The 22,999-nt window shown below is 37.4% G+C and overlaps 1 pseudogene; it reads left to right on the top strand.

Annotated features, from left to right (window-relative positions):
* The first annotated feature begins 11,453 nt into the window (after positions 1 to 11,453).
* LOC130829467 (olfactory receptor 51H1-like) lies at positions 11,454 to 12,408 on the top strand (annotated as a pseudogene).
* The last annotated feature ends 10,591 nt before the right edge of the window (positions 12,409 to 22,999 follow it).

The raw sequence follows: 22,999 nt of genomic DNA, 5'->3' as shown, positions 1-22,999 counted from the left end.
ATGCAGACAGGGTCAGATCACATATGGCTAAGAGTTTTTATTTGAAGTCCAAGGAAAGACCCTTGGGTGTTTTAAAAGCAGAGAAGGGTAAAGATGTGATTTGTGATTTTAAAATTACTTCTATCTGCCATGCAGAGTAGGGATGGACTTTGGCAGACAAAAGTGGAAGCAGGAAGACCATTAAAGAGTAAAACATGATATAACTTATATGTGGAATCTAAAAAAAGATACAAATGAATTTTTTTACAAAACAGAAACAGACTCACAGACATAGAAAACAAACTTATGGTCACCAAAGGGGAAAGAGTGGCAGGAGAGATAAATTAGGAGTTGGGGATTAACATATACACACTACTAATTTAAATTTTACTCCATACATTAAATTTCCTCCGTCTTCCCTGCCCCCTATAAGCTAACAGTGATTCTCCTAATTTTAAAAGCCTTATCTTGGTCTGACCTCCTTGTACAGCCCATAACACATTTAACTTTTCTTATAGTTATTTTAATATTTGTTTTACTTCTCCTCTAAATCTCTCTTTTACTGTGATAGAAGATACATAACAAAATCTATTATCTTAACCATTTTTAAGTGTATAGTTCAGTGGTGCTAAGTATATTCACATTGTCGTGAAACAGATCTCCGTAAATGTTTCATCTTACAAATCTGAAACTCTATACCCATTAAACAATAGCTCCCCTTTTTCCTCCCCCAAAGCCCTTGGTAACCACCATTCTATTTTTCTGTTTCTATGATTTTGACTACTTCTGATACCTCATGTAAATAGAATGTTACAGTATTATAAGGGCATCACTCATATTTCTGACACTCCAATAGCAAATACTTTTTAGTGATGTCCATTTATTAACAATATGTCAAAATATGTCTTTTTTCCTGCAAAATGAAAAATTTACAAACTCTCTCTGGTAATATTGATGCTATGCTATCCAGATAATGTTGCAATCGATATTTGAACTTCAGCCACTAGTTCAAGCAAACTTTCATGACATATTGCATACGGACATTCAAAGATAAGGTTTTTATCACTAAGGAGATCAGTAGTTACTCTTGATCAGATTTTCTCTCTATATATATACACATGTATCTTTTTAAAAGTCTTAATAAACAATTTGATGGATGAAGGGTATCATTACACATGGTTATATAAACAGCTTTTGAAAACAAAGTCCAACCCTATGTTACTTTTTGATTTGTTTTGTTTACAAATGAAGAGCTTTGAAAAATATTGCCCATATCTGTTAAAATAAAACAAAAATAAACAAGCAAAACGAACATGCAATATAGTTGCAAAAAACACAAAGCTCTGTTATTATCCCAATGGTGCCTACACAGTGGAGTTAGTATTAAGGGAAAAAAAAACATAGTATAGTCTATTTACACATAGGATTATTATTTTTAATTGCTCAGTGCAATGGGAGAGAGACTAGAGATATAAATAACTAGATGATTTACAGGTTTAATATATCTTGTTTTTCACTGTATTCTACCAATATAGACCTGATTGTGCAATGCAGCTGATAAATCATGAATAGAAAGATGTATCTAAAATTTCACATTCAAACATTTTAGGCAAGATAACTGCAAATCAGAAAAACAAACCATTCCAATTTAGCAACAGTATTCATACTCCTCAAGTGGCTTAATATTTACTCTTTGTGAATGTATGTTCCTTTTGACTATAAAATATCTCCTTTACTAAAAGCAAAGTTCAACCCAATTATGGAATTTGGTGAGGGTCATTAAATATTTCCAGATGAAGATGCAGTAGAAGGGATATAAAGTAGAGTTCTGCTTTTCTGTTCTAGAACATTGACCTCACCCTTTCTTTCAACATGGTTTCTTGCTCTCTGGGAGGAATATGGTGGCAGAGCAACTGATGCTTTGGTTGGCATGTTGGCCATATCACCTGGTAAGAAAGGGAAGGTGTGAATCACAATGGAAGTTGCAGTGCCTGATGCTTTGTTTTTAAATTCTGATATGCAGATAAAATGGTTGAAAATTACTTTAAAAGAGCATTCACAGTTTAGGTAACAAATAAAACTTGTATCTTATGCATGCTAGGAGTGAAAGGTCCTCAAGGAAAGGAATGAAAGCCAAACTCAAAAGGAAAGGAAAAGAGAAGTTGCAGTTATCTTTCTTGGGAACTTAGAGTCTTTGCTCCAATCAGGGATGTCCTGTGTGAAATTCTCCAGAAAGAACAATGAGAAAGGAAGACTAACCCCAGAAGAAGGAAAAATTGGAGTTAAAATGGATATGTACGATCAGGACAGACCACCCATGCCTAAGCAATCTGGATCCCACTCTCTCTTCTTTTGAAACAATGTTCACTCTAAACTCCCCAGGCTGAAACGCAAGAAGGAAATTTCTGATTTGCGAAGCCACTTGAGGTTTGAGTGGAAAATGGTTAAAAAAAAAAAAACAAAAAAAACAGATTCAGGAAATACCATTTTTGCCCACTGCCAATGTTGCTTCACAAATGCTGCACTTAGAGCAATGATCCACTCCAAGTTTTATGACACTTTCTGAGATTTAGTATACAGCAATACAAGAATGAGCAAATGTGCTGGTAATCAACATGGGTAATTTATACTAGCTCCCTATTAGCTAGTATTCCCAAAATTATGTATGGAATGGAATTCAATATTTATGTCCAATAAAGAGCTTATCTTAAGCCCAAGTAAGGCGCATGATGGAAAAGGCAAAATAGACTCAATCTGCATGCTCCCCAGTTTATTGTGGGCTGCTGGCTGGGGGTCAGTCTCATACCTTAGATCCTTGCATGTAGTCGCCTCCATCTTCACAGCCAGCAATGACATGTTGAATCCAACATATATTCATGGCAAAAATTCCCAGGACGTTAGGAATACAAGGGGAACTTCCCTAATTTCATAAAGAACATCTGTAGAAAGCCTTCTGTAGCATCTTTCTTAAGGATGAAAAACAATACTTTCTCCCTGAGATTAGGAAAAAAGGCAAAAGCATGTGCTCTCAACACTCTTATACAATGTTGTACTGGAAGTCCTAGTCAGTGCAATGAGAAAAAGAAAAAAAAAGAAGGAGGAATACAGATGTAGATTGGAATGCAAGAAATTGAACTGTCTATTCACCAATAGCGTGATAGTCTATGTAGAAAATCCCAAAGAATCTACAGAATATTCTTAGAACTTAAAGGTGAGATTGGCAAGATCACAGGAAACAAGGTCAATATACAAAAATCAGTGATATTTCTACATCCTAGCAACGGATAATTGGAAATTGATTTTTTAAAGTACCTTTTGCAATAGCATCAAAATGGCTCATCTGGGTATATATCTAACAAAATTTGTGTAGGATTATTATGCTGAAAACTTATAAAGCATTGCTAAATGAAATCAAATGATCTAAAAAATGGAGAGAATGAATTATGACTCATTATTAAGATGTCAATTCTACCCAAGTTGTTCTAAAGTTTTGACACCATTTCAATCAAAATCCCAGCAATATTTTTTTGAAGATACAGACAAGCCAATTCTAAAATATATGGAAAGTCAAAGGAACTAATACAGACAAAACAATTTTGAAAAAGAAGAGCAAAGTTCAAAGACCCAAAATACTTGGCTTCTAGACTTCCTATAAAGCTACACTCAGTAAGGGGATGTGGTTTTGGCAAGGGGATAGATACATAAATCAGTGAAATAGTATACAGAATCTAGAAATAAACCTATAGAAATATGTCCAATTGACATTTGAACAAAAAAAAGCAACATAAACCTAAAAGTAAATCATAATAATATAAAACTTTTAGAAGAGAACATATGAGAGTATCTCTGAGACTTTTTATTATACAAATCATTCTTAAATTAGATATCAAAAGCACAACATATAAAGGAAAAGATAGGGCTTCCTAGGTGGCGCAGTGGTTAAGAATCTGTCTGCCAATGCAGGGCACACGGGTTCGATCCCTGCTCCAGGAAGATCCCACATGCTGCAGAGCAACTAAGCCTGTGTGCCACAACTATTGAGCCCATGTGCTGCAACTACTGAAGCCCACGTGCCTAGAGCCCATGCTCTGCAACACGAGAAGCCACGGCAATGAGGAGCCCATGCACAACAACAAAAAGTAGCCGCCACTCACTGCAACTAAAGAAAGCCTGCGCACAGCAAAAAAAGACCCAACACAGCCAATAAAATTAATTAATTAATTATTTTAAAAAAAGGAAGATAGATTTCATCAAAAAATTTAAAAAAAATGCTTAATGAGAGACATTGTTAAGAGAATGAAAAAGCAAGACAGACTAAGAGAAAATAAATCACTAATCATATAAACAACAAAGGCTTTTAATCCAGAATATATATTAAAACAAAAACTTTATAAATTCAACAATAAGAAAAAAATAGTAACGCAATAAGAAATATGGGCAAAAAATTTGAACAATTTCACCAAAGAAGAAGTGTGTATGGCAAATAAGAGGTTCAACATTACATGTTATTCAGACCAAGATACAAATTAAAACCACCATGAAAAGATGCCACTATATACCAATTAGAATGATAAGAAGATAATTTGAGGTTGAAATGCAAAATGGCTAGAACTTTAATACATTGGTGACAAAAATGCAAAACAGTACAAACACTTTGAAAAACAATTTGGTATTTTCTTAGGAAGTTAAATATATACTTATATAACTGGGCAACCCACTTCTAGGTATTTAACTAAGACAAAGGAACTTATGTACATATATAACCCTATTCACAAATGCTTGCTGCTTTATTTATACTAAAGTTCCTTCAACAACTGAATGGATAAACAGAGTATCACCTATATCCATACAGTGGATGTCCATACAAAGGAATACTGTTCAGCAATAACATGGATAAATATCAAATACATTAAGTAAAGAATTCAGTTTGAAAGATTACATACTGCAGAATGAACCAAAATTTAGGGTTAGACAACAGGTCAGTAGTTGCCTTGGGGCTTTTGATGAGTGAGGGGGTTGACTACAAGGGGTGGCACAAGGGAACATGAGGGAGGGAATGTTTTGGGTTGATGGAAATCTTCTGTATCTGGATTAGGGTGGTGGTTACATGACTATGCATTTGTCAAAACTTGCAGACTTGTACAAAAGAAAGTGAATTTCAGTGGATGTAAATTTAAGAAGCATCCTAGAACTCTAAACTCTCATAAGAACATTTGGCAATTTCAGTTCTTTAAAATTTACCTTTTTGAGGCTCATTCTTCTTTTCTTACATCCTCCCTGTCTTTTCTCCCATTTTCTCATTATAAAATCTTCTCTTCTGCATTTTCTGGTTCTTTCCTTTTTCCTTTTTTTTGTCCTTCCATCCTGCCATTTTTTTATAGAACAAATGGTTTTTGATCACCCTGACCATACTATATATACTAGCCCTGGGTGAGGGTTTGAAGCATCTGTACTTGACACAGTCTAATAATCCAGCTTTTGAAGTGCCTCAGAAACATATTAAGAATGAGTCAATAAGAAAGAATATGTTTGGGGAAAAAAATACACTCTCATGAATACTAAAAATTATCTTCACGTTATGAAAACTGCTTAAGGATAGACAAGATGTATTATATAGGCTTACACATTATTGCAAATGTATTTTTGATTGCTCATGATTATGATTTCTCATAAGGCTATCATAAAAATCAAATTAAATAATTTAACTAGATGTAGTAAGAGATCTGCCTACTTCAAATTTGGTTAGTGCCAAATATTATTAGAGTAATATTTTCTAAAGAAATTGTCAAGACTTAAGAGAAAGCTTGTTTCTCACTCAAAGCTAAGAGAGAGAAGGAACAGAAAAAAAAAGAAAAAAACAAGAACAAGCAATTTATTATTTATTTATCTATTTATAAATTTATTATATATTTATTTATTTTATTTTTGGCTGCATTGGGTCTTTGTTGCTGCGTGCAGGCTTCCTCTAGTTGTACTCTTCCTTGTGGTGCTTGGGCTTCTCATTGCAGTGGCTTCTCCTATTGCAGAGCATGGGCTCTAGGCGTGTGGGCTTCAGTAGTTGTGGCATGAGGGCTTCAGTAGCTGTGGCTCATGGGCTCTAGAGTGCAGGCTCAGTAGTTATGACTCACGGGCTTAGTTCCTTCGCAGCATGTGGGATCTTCCCTGCCCAGGGCTTGAACCATGTCCCCTGCATTGGCAGGCGGATTCTTAACCATTGTACCACCAGGGAAGTCCAGCAAAGCAATTTATTTTTACGTGAATAAGAACTTTCTTTAAAGTTCTTTAAAATTTAACTTAGTTTTTATTGATGAAGTCCACGCAGAAAAAATAGAGGATCTGGGATTATTTCATATGGAAAGAAAGGAGCAATAATAGAAATATCTAAGAGGTAAAATTGTTAGGACTTATGGTTTATTGGATGAGTTATATTTTCCACATTTACATGACTAGATGGTTTGAACTACCACTGATACATAAAGGTTAAATAAAGAGTCAATTAAGGTGTGGGGGAGAAATGTAAAGCTGCTTTTTAAAGTTATGCATTTGCTGATTTTGGTAAATACATGTAATACAGAGGAGAAGATGATGTGAAGGGGAGCAGAATATGTCACTTAAAAATATGTCATTTTGACATAGTGATTATTTTGAACTACAGTTACTTGAGAAACAGCTAGTGCAAGAAGGACACTCTAACCCTCCTCTGTCCCCATGAAAGCAGGAAACGAATCTCCCATGTGAAAGGTTCCCTCCCTGCACCAGCAGAGTAGAAGGCATCCTTATCACCAGAGACAGGAAGTTTAGGGCTGAGAAGTCTGTATAAACAAACCTGTTACCTCTTCACTAATTTGCTAACCCAAGCGCAAACCCCTTTGTCTTGTCAATTCTTCACAAATTTTTTGTTTCCTTGCTTAAAAGGTATAAAAGTTTTGCCTGCTTTGGTCACTTTTTTGAGTCTCATATTTTTTATGCGCTCCCATACATACAAAATTAAATTTGTTTTCCTCTCTTTAGTTTATGTCAATTTAATTATTAGGCCAGCCAAAGAACCTGGAAGGGAAGAAGGGAATGAGCTACAAGATGGCACTTTTATAATGAGCACAAGGTTAAGATATTGAACGTGGAGCAATTCCACACTTTAATTACTCTTAGTATTAAAAGAATGATTATGATTCAGAGGTAAATTTTATCTGAGTTAAGGAACTCAGTGCTTTCAGCATCTATGGTATTGGAAAAATAATCTGTACTAATTTTAAATTAATCTAGGATTATTGTGTAGATATATGTTCAGTGAATAAGAGAGCTTATTATATGACCTCATTCTGTATGAATGTTTCTCCCTTACCTAGTCCTGGTGACCTTCGAGATCCAGGAAGTCCAGAACCACCTAGGGCAGTGAGGAGCTCCTGCCCTGTTTTTTCTATCCCAGGTAATTTCTACAGTTAAATTCTGACAATTACATCAAGAACCTGGGCCAATTCCCGGTGTGATCCTCTTTTCTCTTTGGAATGACAAGGATGATGACACTCACCCTATCCACTTCACGGGAGCATTAGTCATGAGGACTGCAATGGTACAAAGCAAACGTGATACATCATATAACTGTTAGTGCTCAGAATTAATCTTAGATGTTATTTTTGCTATTACTTATGCTACTGACGATGCTGTTACTATCCCTCAGTGGGCAGGTAAGGACACTAGCATTCTCTGAAGATGATAATTGGATATCGTGGAATATTCATTGCCTCTTGCATTTATTGACTCCCTGAAGGGCCTCTTGCCTTCCTATTGCAGAGAGCATGATTAGACTTATTAGTTTAATATGGAAAACTGAAAACTGCAGGTGAAATATGAGGAAACATTTATTCATTAGGGGATAATTTCAACTTTAGAATCCCTCTTGAATGGGAAAATCATGGAGTCATTACTTTTTTGTTAGTTTTGCTGGGTTTCGAGAAAAAAAAAGCAACTATCATTCATTTCAGGGTATGGAAAGAGTGAGGTGGCTAAGATGGCCCTAAGACAATGTGATTGAGCAGTGACCAGCCTCTGAAATCCCCCAACCCCAAACACACACACACACACACACTTTTTCTAATATCCTCCTCAATACTATCTCTTTCCCAGGTGTGAAAATCTAGGGCATGATTTTACAGCCTTGGAGAGACTTCCTCAATCTTGGAAGCCTCCGGGGACAACCCTGTTTACTGATTGTGAAACTCTCCATGGTCTGACACAGGGAGGAGCTTTGGAGCACCTCAGGAAATAAAAGTCCTCCTATGAGTAGCAATGGTTTTGCCAAGTGAGCTTCAGGCAGCTAGAGAATCCTCTTCCTCCTCAGAATAGTCTGAGCAACAAGGTAACTTTTAGAGCAAAATCAGAGGACAAAGGCGTCCTATCAACAGAATATTTTAAGATAACACTACTAAAGTTTCAAATTGTCCCCTAACTACTTTCCTCACCCCTTTATCTCTCTTCTGTCCTTTGTTCTCCAACCCAAGCACTCCATTCCTTGTGTTCTTGCCAAATTTCTCATTCATGTTGGCTTTAAGGGAAAGATGTGGAGACAACTTCTTTAAACTCAGAGTGAATAAGTCATCGTTTTCTAAGAGGTGGATAGATATCTGATCCTCTGTAGTGAATGCATTGCTTTAGAAATTAGGGAACTCTCAGTCACTGGAACTAACGTAGGCAGAAAGCAAGTGTCACCTACACAATACTGCACTAGTGTTTCTATATTGGTGAGGCACTGGACTTAATTTTTTTTTTTTATCTAGTACTCTAGATGACTGGAATTTGGAAATTTTCCCCTTGAGAAGGGAATTTATGACTCTACCGTCAGGCGAGCAGTGGTTACAATTACTCTCTAAGTCAGAAAGGATTTTCTTCTTGTTTCTTTAGATCCTCTCTGTATGTCTATCATGCATGCTGGAATAATAAAGAGTAAATTTCTCCTTTGACGGGCACTCCCAAACTTGTTCTATCGTCTACAAATATCCTAGAATGCCTGGAAACCTGGAAGTCTCCCTAGTACTTAGAGTAAATGGAAGTGTGTTTTTGCTGCTACTCACATAATAGAGAATTTTTGTAACTTTATTTTTCACCTGTCAATCGAGGATCTCTAATGAGGTCACATAGCTTGTTGCAGCCTAAGGGAAGATATGAAACACTTACACAGTCTGTTTTTCTGTGAATGTGGCAGCACAGACAGCAGAGGGTCAGAGTTAGCTGAAACTTTCAAAAGAACGTGGGATCAAAGAGCCTGATCTTCAGGGGACAGACTTGAACTTCACCTGTTTTCTAGATCCTGGGCAAGACAGATAAAGAACAAAATCAAAGACACATATTAGGGAACAAGCATCTTGGCCAATAGATGTAATTTTAATTTTGTCTCCTCTAACTGAACCGTCAAGTTCCCAGTGCATAGTCGTAACTTTCTCCACCCCACCTTCTCATCTGTTTCGCTACTAACTAGGTGTTTGACTCAGGGCAAGTATTTTCTTTATCTAGGCTTCAATTTCTTTATTAGTAAAATGTGAAACAGGTCAACTTTTACTTCTGCTATTCATTGGATTTATGCTTTTCTCTTTTTATTCCTTTTCTCTCCTTCTTTCTCCCACCGTATTTTCTTCTGCCCTCTCTCATTTTGTTTACCTCTTAAAATTTTCCCTCATTTCCACTCTACTACAATTATTTGAAAAACTTAATAAACATTTTCTTTCTCAAAACTCACTAAAATAAACAAAAACCTAAAATAACAGCTTGTTGGAAGGGTAGAAAATGTATGCTGTCTAAAAGGCCAGAGTCTTTTGAACAAACAGCTAGCTGTCTTTCATAAGAGCAATGGAAATAAATGACTATTTTGTAGAAACAGAGGACATACTCAGGCTAATGCTGGAGAAATCTGAATCAGAAATCTTTCAAAGAGATTTCATAAATTGCTATAATATGTTTTTTGATTCACCAGGAGCGTGTCTCAATCAGAGATGAATACACAGCCTGGAGTTCAGTCACTCAATATCTGCAGAGTAGAGGGTAAATTATTTAAAGATTACAAGAGATACAAAATTAAATGTGATTCTTTGCTGACAGAAGATAATCTATCAGTTTTCACTTCCACCAACTGCAAAGAATTCTGGCCCTTAGATCCAAAACACACAAAGAAACAAAACAAAAAAGAAAGAAGCTAACATAAAATCCAATATCGACACTGTGACCATATGAAGAGACCTTTTTATTTCATGTACTCATAATAAAATGCACACGTTTTGCTTTCTAAGGCCTTTCCATTTGTAATCCTCACACTGCCCCATGTGGTCGGCATCACTGTCCGTATAATTCACATCTAAGGCTATACGGAGGAGCCGGAGCAACTGGAATCTGATAAGGACATGTGTGGATCTGGAATCTACCTTCTTAATACTACCTTCCCTTTTAGTCAACTTGATTCTAATAATTGATGAAGGCAGCTGATGAGTGTCTTAAGGTTGAGAGCTTCTCCAAGAGAGTGTGCTCTACCTCTAAACGGCATTCACGTCTAAAGTTGAAAGATCCCATCAGGGGGCCCTTTAGAATAAATACATTTACTGGTTCTGGAAATATGAGATTGTCTTCCAGATCTCTACTAGGGACTCTATACGGAGTCTCTCAGAGTGTAAATGCCATTATGAATGATCACTGTGCCTTAGTAATACACTTTCCAGATGATGCTGATTCTAGAAAGAGCTTCAGGGGAGCCTCACTTCCTTTAGGACAAAATGAGTTGGTCTGAAAAAAGAATTGCTATTGTTGCTTTCCTAATCTCCTCTCCCTTCTACTAAGATTTCATTACATTAGAGGTGACACATTTCATTTTCTATGATCGGAAGTTGCTGTCTGAGATTCCTGGGTTGAGAATAATTCTGAGGCCACATCCAGGCTCAGGGGAAATGAAGGAGGTCATGCTCACATGGAAGCACAGGCATGTGCACTGGGCATGTCCCATCCCTGCCCTACACACAAGACCCATGGCCTTCATGAGAGTTCCGGGAATAAGGAGTGTGATGGGTGGAAATGGCATTCTTTGTAAGCAATCAACTGATTCTTCTTTTATATCTTACTGTCTTCTAGTTATTGTGTCCTCAGCCTCTGACTCAACAGCTTGTAAGATATTGATGAGAAAGAGGGAGAAAAGGACCGAACATTTTATCTAATGCATTGGCACTACACTGTGTGCTTTAAACTGAATGTGACTTATTTGACTTGGGTGGGTCTTTTTCGTTTGGCCAGTAGATGCTTCCTCCACAGGATACACCTTTCAAGCAGTAATTTCAGGGACTCAGTCCTCCCTTAGACTCTGTCCCACCCATGTGAAAATAAAATGGTTCTACTTCCAGGAAAGTCAGATTCTAATAATTAATCCCTGTTACTGCATCTTTAGGAAGACACCCATCAGGATCTCACAAGTTCCCTCCTCACGCCTATGTCACACTGACTTCATGGCAGATAATAACCACTCCCACTTCCAACACCTTTACTTCGTCTTAACTGGAATTCCAGGGCTTGAACAAATGTACTATTGGATGGCATTCCCACTGGGTGCTATATATGTCGTTGCCCTCTTTGGCCATGGTGTCATCATCTAGACCATCAAGTCTGAACTGTCCCTGCACATTCCCATGGACCACTTTCTGTGTATGCTGGCATTGGCAGACATGGGACTTGCCCTCTTCACTATGCCCTCGATGCTAGGCATATTTTGGTTTAACTACACTTTCATCACCTTTGATGCCTGCCTTGTCCAGATGTACTTCATCCACGCCTTCTCAGCCATTGAAGCTGGAGTGCTGGTGTCCATGGCCTTTGATCGGGTTGTGGCAATTTGGAGCCCTCTCAGGTATGGCAGCATCCTAACCAATGGTGTGGTCTGCAGTGCAGGGGCAGTGATCTTGACAAGGGCCGTCTGCGTGGTCTTCCCTGTGCCTCTCCTCCTCAAGCGGACCCCCTTCTACCGCTCCAACACCCCCTCCACTCCTTCTGCCTCCACCAAGGTGTCATGCACATTGCCTGCGCCAGCACTCGGGTCAACAGTCTCTGTGGCCTCATTGCTGTGATCTTCACCGAGGGTTCTGACTCCCTCTCCATCCTCCTCTCCTATGTGTTCATACTCCGAACAGTAATGGCCATTGCCTCAGGCGAGGGCCGGCTAAAGGCACTCAACACCTGTGTTTCACACGTCTGTGCTGTTCTCATCTTCTATGTGCCTCTCATGGGGTGTCTGTCATTCATCATTTTGGAAAGCACCTTTCACCACTGACTCATGCCCTCATGGCTAATGCCTACCTTCTTGTACCCCCTGTGCTAAACCCCATAGTCTATACCATGAAGACCAAAGAGATACAGAGGAAACTCATCCAGAGATTTGTTCAAACCAAGATCTCTGTGGAGGGGTAAGGCCTGCCAGTTTGAGAGGGCAAAAATCTATTCTGTAAAGGCTCAATTATGACTAAGAAGAATAAACGTTTTTATTTTTTCACATTTTCTGTGTGATTTGAATTGGGCAGAGAGAGATTTTCTTGCTCTCAGAACATATTTACCTTTTCCTGTACCAAATTTTCCTTTGCCCATATATAAAGAGTGGCATTTATAGGAACTGTTCCATGTACTGTCCTGTGGCCCTGCATTTGAGTTGGTCCATAACAACTGAAAGGGCAATATTACTAATTCCATTCTGTAATAACTGTTTTGAACAGAAATAGGCCATGTGTTTTATGCCTTTTAAACTAAAGATCATTAAATTGATTTAACATTCTAGCTCAAGAGTTAGGAATGGCCTCCATTAGCTTAATAGGGGAGAAATGAGCTATACTCATTAAATAATAAGAGAACACCTGGGGATAATACATTATTAAATAAAATATGAATTAGAAAGATGATCAAATTTTAGAATTAAGAATATAAATTGAGCAGGGGCCAATCGTATTATATAACCTTGGATCAAAAGATGAAGGGTGAGTTTTAGCTCTTCCATATGTGACACTGTGTATTCCCTTTCCTTCTCCTAATGGCAATTTCTTCATTTTGAAGATAGAAATCTTATCACTTAGCATCCAGTGTTGTTATGAAATTAAATTTAACTATATAAGGTCAATTATTTGTAAGCTATGAAGTGCTGTGCAACTATAGGAAGTGTTCAAGAATATGTAATGTAAGAGAATAAGAGTATTTTATTTATAGACTGTCCACTAAGTAAAAGACACAATGCCAGGGCCTTTTACATGTTGTCCTATTGGATAAATATAGCATCCCTATGGGGGAAAGTGTTATGCACTATTTCCAAAGCAGTTCATTTGTTGGCCAAGACTCAGCCAGGCAGATTTCCTGGGGAATGTTGGACACCATTTATATTGTGGGAGACAGATAAAATGGGTTAGGCAGAGAGGGGATGACACTCAGAGTGGAAGGTTAAAGAATCAGTATGGATTTTATTTGAAGACAAAGTATATGAAGTAGAAGAACAAAGGCGTATGTACACAATGTATACAGTGAGCTACCTATATTCCTTTACGTGAGCCACATGACTTTTTCTAAAGTATTTACAATTTGATCATTAAAATCTAACACAGAATATTCTTTGCATTTCGTGGTGTATAGTTATCTATTACTCAAATCAGTAGCTACACAATTTAGAAGTTTGTGAGAACAGACACCAGGCTAGCTAAGACTAATTTAGTAAGACTGTGTACAATGAAAGAGTATTTCCATTTTAATACTGTTTTCAGGTTCACAGGCCTTTCTGAATTAATTTTAGATAAGTTCACAGCAAAACTTTAATTTTCCTTTTCTTAACTCTATAAGAAACAAAAGCACATTGCAGACATTTAATAAAATAATATACGTGTAAAATATCATTTAAGCCTTCTGAGCTTTGTAGGGAGAGTTGAGCTCTACCACCCCTGGAGGGGCTTGTTAAGAGTTTGACAACACTTTCACAGTCCCGAGTCTGGAGCGGGAATTCTTGGGGGTTGCTGCTAAGAGGCTAGGTCCCAATCTGCTCTTTCCAACATGAGAGGAAAGGTCCTGGAAGCAGTGCCGTGACCAATATCTTCAGAGGATGAACAAATCTCTTTGAGGACTTTTAGGTCTTGGGTGTTTTCACCCAATGCAGTGCTTGAAATTTAATTGATTCCCAAATATCTAAATCACACTCTACATTTCAGAGACAGACAGAAATGCTCTCCATAACTGTGTTTGGTGCCATAAGTACTTAAAGGTTGATCCCAGAAACAAGTGTTTGGTGAAGATGTTTGTGGGTTTCCCTCCATCCGCTTTGTGTGTGCTTCACGTTTCTCCTTTAGAGATGAAAATTACTAATAGCCACAGCAACCGCAGCATCAGCAGGAATAGTAGTAGGTGCAGTACCAACTACTAAATAATAAACACAATAACTCTTATTTTAGATATGGTCTCATTACTCCCAGAATTAGCTCTGTGAGTGAATATATTGAGAGCAAGGGCCCAGGTTTAAATCCTGGCTGTGCCACTTATCATCTGTGCAATATGGACAAGAGATTTAATTTATCCACTGCTAATTGTTCTAATTCACAAAACTGGGACAGGACTAGTGCTTATTTTATAGAGGTATAAAGATTAAGGGAGTTAATGCAAGCAAATTCCCAGGGCCTGGAAATAATTAGCATTCAATAAATGTCATTTGGTATTATTATTGTTATTCTCAATTAAAAACAAACTGATGATAAAAACCATATGATCATTTCAATAGATGCAAAAAAAGCTTTTGACAAAGTTCAACATCCATTTATGATAAAAGCTCTCCAGAAAATGGGCATAGAAGGAAATTACCTCAACATAATCAAAGCCATATATGAAAAACCAAAAGCCAACATCGTTCTCAATGGGGAAAAACTGGAAGAATTCCCTCTAAGAACAGGAACAAGACAAGGGTGTCCACTCTCACCACTATTATTCAACATAGTTTTGGAAGTTTTAGCCCCAGCAATCAGAGAAGAAAATGAAATCAAAGGAATCCAAATTGGAAAAGAAGAAGTAAAATTGTCACTCTTTGCAGATGACATGATATTATATATAGAAAACCCTAAAGAGTCTACCAGAAAACTGCTAGCACTAATTGATGAGTTTAGTAAAGTAGCAGGATACAAAATTAATGCACAGAAATCTCTTGCATTCCTATACACTAACAACGGAAGAGCAGAAAGAGAAATTAAGGAAACTCTCCCATGCACCATTGCAACAAAAAGAATAAAATACCTAGGAATAAACCTGCCTAAGGAGGCAAAAGATCTGTATGCAGAAAACTTTAAGACATTGATGAAAGAAATCAAAGATGACACAAACAGATGGAGGGACATACCATGTTCCTGGATTGGAAGAATCAACATCGTGAAAATGTCTGTACTACCCAAAGCAATTTACAGATTCAATGCAATCCTAATCAAATTACCAATGGCATTTTTCACAGAACTAGAGCAAGAAATCTTACAATTTGTATGGAAACGCAAAAGACCCCGAATAGCCAAAGCAATCTTGAGAAGGAAAAATGGAGTTGGTGGAATCAGGCTTCCTGACTTCAAACTGTACTACAAGGCCATAGTGATCAAGACAGTATGGTACTGGCACAAAAATAGAAAGGAAGATCAATGGAATAGAATAGAGAACTCAGAAGTAAGCCCAAACACATATGGGCACCTTATCTTTGGCAAAGGAGGCACAAATATACAATGGAAAAAAGACAGCCTCTTCAATAAGTGGTGCTGGGAAAATTGGACAGCAACATGTCAGAGAATGAAATTAGAACACTTCCTAACACCATACACAAAAATAAACTCCAAATGGATTAAAGACCCACATGTAAGGCCAGACACTATGAAACTCCTAGAGGAAAACATAGGCAGAACACTCTATGACATCCATCAAAGCAACATCCTTTTTGACCCACCTCCTATAATCATGGAAATAAAATCAAGAATAAACAAATGGGACCTAATGAAACTTAAAAGCTTTTGCACAGTGAAAGAAACCATAAACAAGACTAAAAGGCAACCCTCAGAATGGGAAAAAATAATTGCCTATGAAACAACGGACAAAGGATTAACCTCCAAAATATACAAGCAGCTCATGAAGCTTAATACCAAAAAAGCAAATAACCCAATCCACACATGGGCAGAAGACCTAAATAGACATTTCTCCAAAGAAGACATACAGATGGCCAACAAACACATGAAAAGATGCTCAACATCACTAATCATCAGAGAAATGCAAGTCAAAGCCACAATGAGGTATCACCTCACACCAGTCAGAATGGCCATCATCACAAAATCTGGAAACCACAAATGTTGGAGAGGGTGTGGAGAAAAGGGAACTCTCTTGCACTGTTGGTGGGACTGTAAGTTGGTACAGCCACTATGGAAAACAATTTGGAGGTTCCTTAAAAAACTACAAATAGAACTCCCATATGATCCAGTAATCCCACTCCTGTGCATATACCCAAAGAAAACCATAATCCCAAAAGAAACTTGTACCATAATGTTTATTGCAGCACTCTTTACAATAGCCAGGACATGGAAGCAACCTAAATGCCCATCAACAAATGAATGGATACAGAAGATGTGGCATATATATACAATGGAATATTACTCAGCTATAAAAAGGGATGAGATGCAGCTATATGTAATGAGGTGGATAGACCTAGAGTCTGTCATACAGAGTGAAGTAAGTCAGAAAGAGAAGGACAAATACTGTATGCTAACTCACATATACGGAATCTAAAAATGGTACTGATGAACTCAGTGACAAGAACAAGGATGCAGATACAGAGAATGGACTGGAGAACTCGAGGTATGGGAGGGGGCAGGGGGTGAAGGGGAAACTGAGACAAAGCGAGAGAGTAGCACAGACATATATATACTACCAACTGTAAAATAGTCAGTGGGAAGTTGATGTATAACAAAGGGAGTCCAACTCGAGGATGGAAGATGCCTTAGAGGACTGGGGCGGGGAGGGTGGGGGGGACTCGAGGGGGGGGAAGTCAAGGAAGGGAGGAAATACGGGGATATGTGTATAAAAACAGATGATTGAACCTGGTGTACCCCCCCAAAAATAATAAAAAATAAATAAAAAATAAAAACAAACTGAAGTACAGAGGGTTTGTGTAGCTTGATCAAGTTCACACAGCAATTAAATGGGAACAGCTACAGTTTGAAATCACATCTATTGCCAAAGTCCATGCTGATTTCTACTGTGTTTCTTTTGTACCACCTCCCTTATATTCTCAGTGTCCTCTCCCTGGTGTCATGAGGAAACAACTGTGTAATCTTCTTAAGACTAGGAAGTATAATCTAGTCCCTCCCAGTGGTAAGATTTTAATTTCAAAAGGTAAGTCAGGTAGAGAAACTAAAGAAGGGGGTGATCTATTGCAGTGCTATTGAAAGTGAGGACCATGTACCAGTGCTGGTCTGGGAATGGTCTAGTAACTATCTGTGATGAATTAAGTACAGAAAGGGAGAGCGTTTGAAAATCTGTATAGCAGTTTGATTTTGCAGTGACACTGGAGCACATAATTTTGTGCACAAACTTGGAACAATAAAATTGTATTTATCCCAGATGAATTAGAAACATAAGAAACAAAACTGAAAATTAATTTACCACACACAGTTTGAGAAACACTGATGTAGTTAATAAAAGGAGGAATATCTTATTTTTTATAGTCAAATAAGTTTCTTATGGTTGTTTTACTTAGGGACAGAGCTATGTAACAAAAATAATGAAACTCACAAAGTCCAAGACTGAAAAAAAAGGTAGTTTCATGATGGAGATAGGCAAGTAAACAACAGAATGCTCTCTAGGTGCCTATAAAGATCACCTAGAAAGTGAAATGTTCCATCTGCTTTCCCAGGTAAAGAAGATTCAAGTCAGCATGCCTTTGATAGTTTGTTGATATGTGAACTCGATCCTTTTAGTACCATGACTAGATCCTCAAGGCTAAATTCATAGGGCCATGATGTAGTTTCAATTTCTCTATACCAGCTTCAGGAATCTAAGTAGACTATGACTTCTCTTTCCAACGCTCAATAACCTGAGTTCTGCTCTTCGCAATGTTGGAAAACACCAAAGAGTAGACCCAATATTATCTGAAGTTTTTTATAGTGGCTTCTACCTCAGCTCCCTGATGTACACATTCCACTCTCAAAATCAGAGACTGTGGTAGACAGAATCATGACCTCTCCAGCATTTCCATGCCTAATCCCTGGAAACTGTGAACATGTGATGTTACATGACCAGGGAAAATTAAGATTGCAGATGGAGTTAAAGTTGCTATTCAAATGATTTTACTGTGAAATGATCATCTTGGATTATCCTGATGGGCCTTGATGACACTCTGCCTCCCCTTTCTACATCTAGATATGCATCTAGAAGGGGGAGGCAGTGTGTCAGTGTCACAGTGATGCGATGTAAGAATGACTTGACCTGCTGTTAGCTCTGAAAGGGCCACAAGTCACAAAAGAGGTCAGCTTCTAGAAGCTGGAAAAGTAAGAAAATGAATTCTCTCCTGGAGCCTCCAGAAACACTGCCCTGTTGACAACCTTGATTTTAGCCCAAAGAAAGCCATTTTAGACTTCTGACTTCCAGAATGGTAAGATAATGACCTGTATGGTTTTAAGCAACTAAATTTGTGATAATTTGTTATAGCAGTGATAGGAAACTAATATAGGGACCAATGTTGAAGATGAAGAAATAAAGGTAGAGCTTTGTGTACTGACAGGCACACTTCTAGGCTCATCTCCTAATTCTTTCTATTTGAACTCATGCTTAAACTCTATGTAGTCACCCTGCTGGCAACCACTCTATACTTTTGAAATAGCAGTGTCTACTGCCCTATTAAAAAGAGGCATTACTTTAGAAAATAGCTCTTGAGTAATCATTATTTAGAAGTAGAAAGAAATGCAGCCAATCCATGCTGGTAGGTGGTCGCATAATGTATTGCGACAGGCTTTGGGATGCAGTGTCATCCCATTTATATATCTACATTTTCATAGATGAGTATCATACACCATTTGAAAAACACACACACACAGAGACATAAACAAGAATGTGTATCCCCTTTCATTCATGCATGTACTTCCACATAAATCTATACAAATATATGTGTAACCACACATAAATGAACATATTCACATCTCTACAGAGCAACGGAGATTCACACATCTCCAAACACATGTGCACATACACTTTATCACTGGAATGTTGACACATTCATTTATACAACTGACATAAAACCAATATTTTTTAAACACACCTGAAGCCTCACAAAGTAGTTGTTCCTAGATGCACATAACTCTATCCACACTCTATTGACATACACATGCATGTGCCTATCCATACATTCACAAAGTCCATTTAGTGGCATACAAGCACCCTGTTCTTGGTTCATCCCACAGCAGGGATAATCCATGGGGGAGAGGTCTTTCTCAAAGACTAGGTGAAATTGACATATGCATACTTGCCAGTGTCAGAGATATTTTTTGCTCAGATTGAGATTAACCTTGAGAAAGTATGAACTTTATTACTATATATGAGGTACAGATAGCCATTTAATTCATTTTGAGAATGAGACGCTTAGAAGAAAACATAGTCTAAAATTTGAAACTGGATACAATCCTTATTGTCTTTTCTTGACAATTGCAATTTTAGGAACTGAGGGGGGAATCTATGTATGAAAATGACAATAAATTTGCATAATTTCTCCTGTTGGATAGTAGCAGCAAATATTACAATAGGACTTGTTAACAAAATAACACAATCCCCATGAGTGATTTTTTTGCTACCGTGAGCTGCATAGTGGCTCATTTCCAAGGGCAAGCACAGCGAGAGACAGAATTCAGAAACTGCCAGTTTCTTAGAGTTGGAGCCTAGAAACTGGTATGATATCCCTTCTGCCATCTTTTATGGGTCAAGCAGGTACAGAACCCAGATTCAAGGGGAGCATACATAGACTTTTGATGGGAGGCATATCCAAAAATTCAGGGGCCATGTTTTAAATCAGTACAATCTGTCCTCTGGTCAAAATGCTATACATTTTCCCATATGTGAAACATATTCACCCTTTCTCAAGACCCCAAAAAGTTTCCATGCAGACCAAGACTCCAGGCTAAGGAGCTCATCTAAATCAGGTACAGGTAATAAACTTGGTCATACACTCAAGATACATTTTTTCTAAGACATCTTGTTTTAAGATGTAGTTTGACATATTGTCTCCTGTGCTGGCTGTTTTCCTCTCCCTCAGAAAAGTTCCTCCTCATTCCATGTCATACCCAAATTCTGATACAAAAGTGTATCTTATATTTGTAGGAGAACTAAACTAGAGTGATTACCATGGATGTGGATGACAGAAGCAAATGAATAAAAAACAAAAGGACTTAGTTTCAAGATATGTGCCAGTACGTTTCTGAATGTTGTATGAATGGGGAATGTTTATACCTTCACAGAAATGGAAAGAGATTGTTGTGGGGAAAAGCAAGAGTTAAATCTGGATTGTGTGGTTTTGAGGTATATAGAAAACTCCATTCAGAGATTATGCAAAGGCAGTAAAAAATTAAGAGTTAGATCTTGAGAGAGAGAGAGAAGGAGAGGGAGGGGGCAAGAGAGACCCATGAGGACTCCATCTTAAAGCCATTTGTGTGAATGGCATCATGGAGGCAACTGAATGGCAAGGGGAGAACTTGGAGAAATACTCATATCATGTGTAAGGGGAGGAGGTGAAGGAAGACAGGCAAGGAAGCAAGAGGAGGTGGAAGTAGGAGATGGAATAAGGTGTCATGAAACCGGCAAGGAGATTAAAAAGTAGGGGACTTTGTAATTCACCCAAATACATCAAGCTGAAGGAGGATTGAGGGGAAAACACCTGACTTGTTATTTAGGAAGAGATCTGAGCCATGGAAAACACAGCTTTCACGTAGCAGTGGTGACAAAAGTCAGACTGCAGGAGCTAGAGAAGGGAGTGTACGGCGAGGATGTGGAGGATGTGTGTGTATTTCGGGTAAAGAATTTAGATTTTTGATCTTGCCACTACATGGCCCCATCAGAGAATCCAAGATTAATGGCATTCAAGGGACACTCTCTGCTAACTGCCTGTGTTATCACACTATTGGAACATTGTAAATATAATTCATGGTGGTTGGCTTTTATCCTTAGTCTAAGGATTTCAAGTTTCTGGTTACGTACCTGTAGAAGAAAAAGAAGACTATATTCCTTAATATATTTATATTTTATGTTTATTTATTCAAATATTGTATATAAGCACCATTGTACTAACATATTAGTATATGGTAACACATTAAGAAAACTGAACATTTTTGAAGGATGAGATAAACGTAAGTACAAATACAAATTCTAATATTTTCTCCTTGTAGGCCAATTCATTACAATGTGTTCTGTTTGGGATTCATGTTTTCCATTTAGATAGCATCTATCTATATTGAGGCCTTGGCTGATATTTACATTCTGCACAAAGTAACAATTTTCAGGTAATTTTGTAACATTGAAAATATAAACTCCAAATCAATCTTGCAAACTTAGTCTGAATCTGCCTCTGTCTGGTTTCATCTTGGCAAGATGAACTTCTTAATTAAGGTTTCTACAATACTGATTACTAACTTATCTCTCACACATCTGTATCTTAGGATCACTGGTTCTATTCCTACAGCTGGAATTTGCTTGTAAGCCTAAGAAACCCTGAGACATGGGTCAAGTCTCAATTCACAGGCTTTAGAATCAATGGATCTAAATTTGAATCACGTTCTTCCCCTTAGAAGTTGTATGACTTCGAGTAAGTTACTTAACTGCTTATTTCCTCATGTATAATAATATGTCATAACACTCTTCTCAAAGATGGTTGGGAGAATTCTTTGAGAGAATATATAAAGTCAACTAGAACTATTAGTATTAGCAAATTAAATGTGATATTGTAATATAATACCTACTTGACTTGCAATTGTATACATATTTCCTTATAGAGAAATATGCTAAAGATTGAGCAGAAAATTAGTGCATTTTTCTCTGTGTATCCAGGGTCTAGCCCATGACTGGCATTTCATTAACGTTAAATGTATATCTATTGAATGAGTAAGTAATCCCTCTGGCACCTTGATTGTGTAATGATTAACAAAACACAAAAAGCAGGTATGAACATCAGTGCAAAGACACATTGCCTTTGACATACTCATCCCCACACACATATACAATGTTTTCTTAGACTTCTTCCCAGTGCTGCACATTTTCATTTATCCTCATACAAAGCCCAGCAGTAATTTTACTTGATAAAAGTTTTGCTGGGTCCTCTCGTACACAGCGAAATAGACTTCACTCATGCTGGGCTTAAAGAATAAAAGCAGAACACCTATTATTCTTCTAAGTATGTGACAGAAAACTAGAACAAATATAACTGTAAAGAAGTGAGAACCCTTAAAAGAAAAAGCATGAATTAAGTAACCACAGGTGTGTTTGTTTTAATTTTGCCATAGGCACTCTTTACCCAATAAACACTGAAACATAAAAAAAAAAAAAAAAAAACGCTATTTGATTATGTAACAGTTTTCTTTGCTCTGTATTAAGAAAAAAAATCTTAGACCTTTCAGCAATGCTGTGTAGCACCTTAAATCTTTCCTATTCTAATTATTATTTAATTAATAATTAAAGAACAGTATTACTTAACATTATATGAATAAACACTCATGAGTGCTATCTGGATAAACAGGTGATAATTTATGTCTTCACTGATGCTCATCTCCAGTTTCAAAGAAGAAAAATTATGAAGTTCATTACATTAGATTTTGCATGTGACACCAGATATCAAAATATATACATTCCAAAATAAAGCATATACAGAACAAGAATGACCTTCACCCACAAGCCTTGCCCACTTTGGACTTTACCAGATGTGTATAATTGGATTACCTTGTAGCTGCTCAAAATGCTTCTTATTCTGCATCTGACATTTGATTCTATCACC

Source organism: Hippopotamus amphibius, chromosome 9, assembly GCF_030028045.1.
Source record: "Hippopotamus amphibius kiboko isolate mHipAmp2 chromosome 9, mHipAmp2.hap2, whole genome shotgun sequence".
Taxonomy (NCBI): domain Eukaryota; kingdom Metazoa; phylum Chordata; class Mammalia; order Artiodactyla; family Hippopotamidae; genus Hippopotamus; species Hippopotamus amphibius.
The sequence above is the reverse complement of the archived record's forward strand: the minus strand, read 5'-3'. Positions and strand labels throughout refer to the sequence as shown.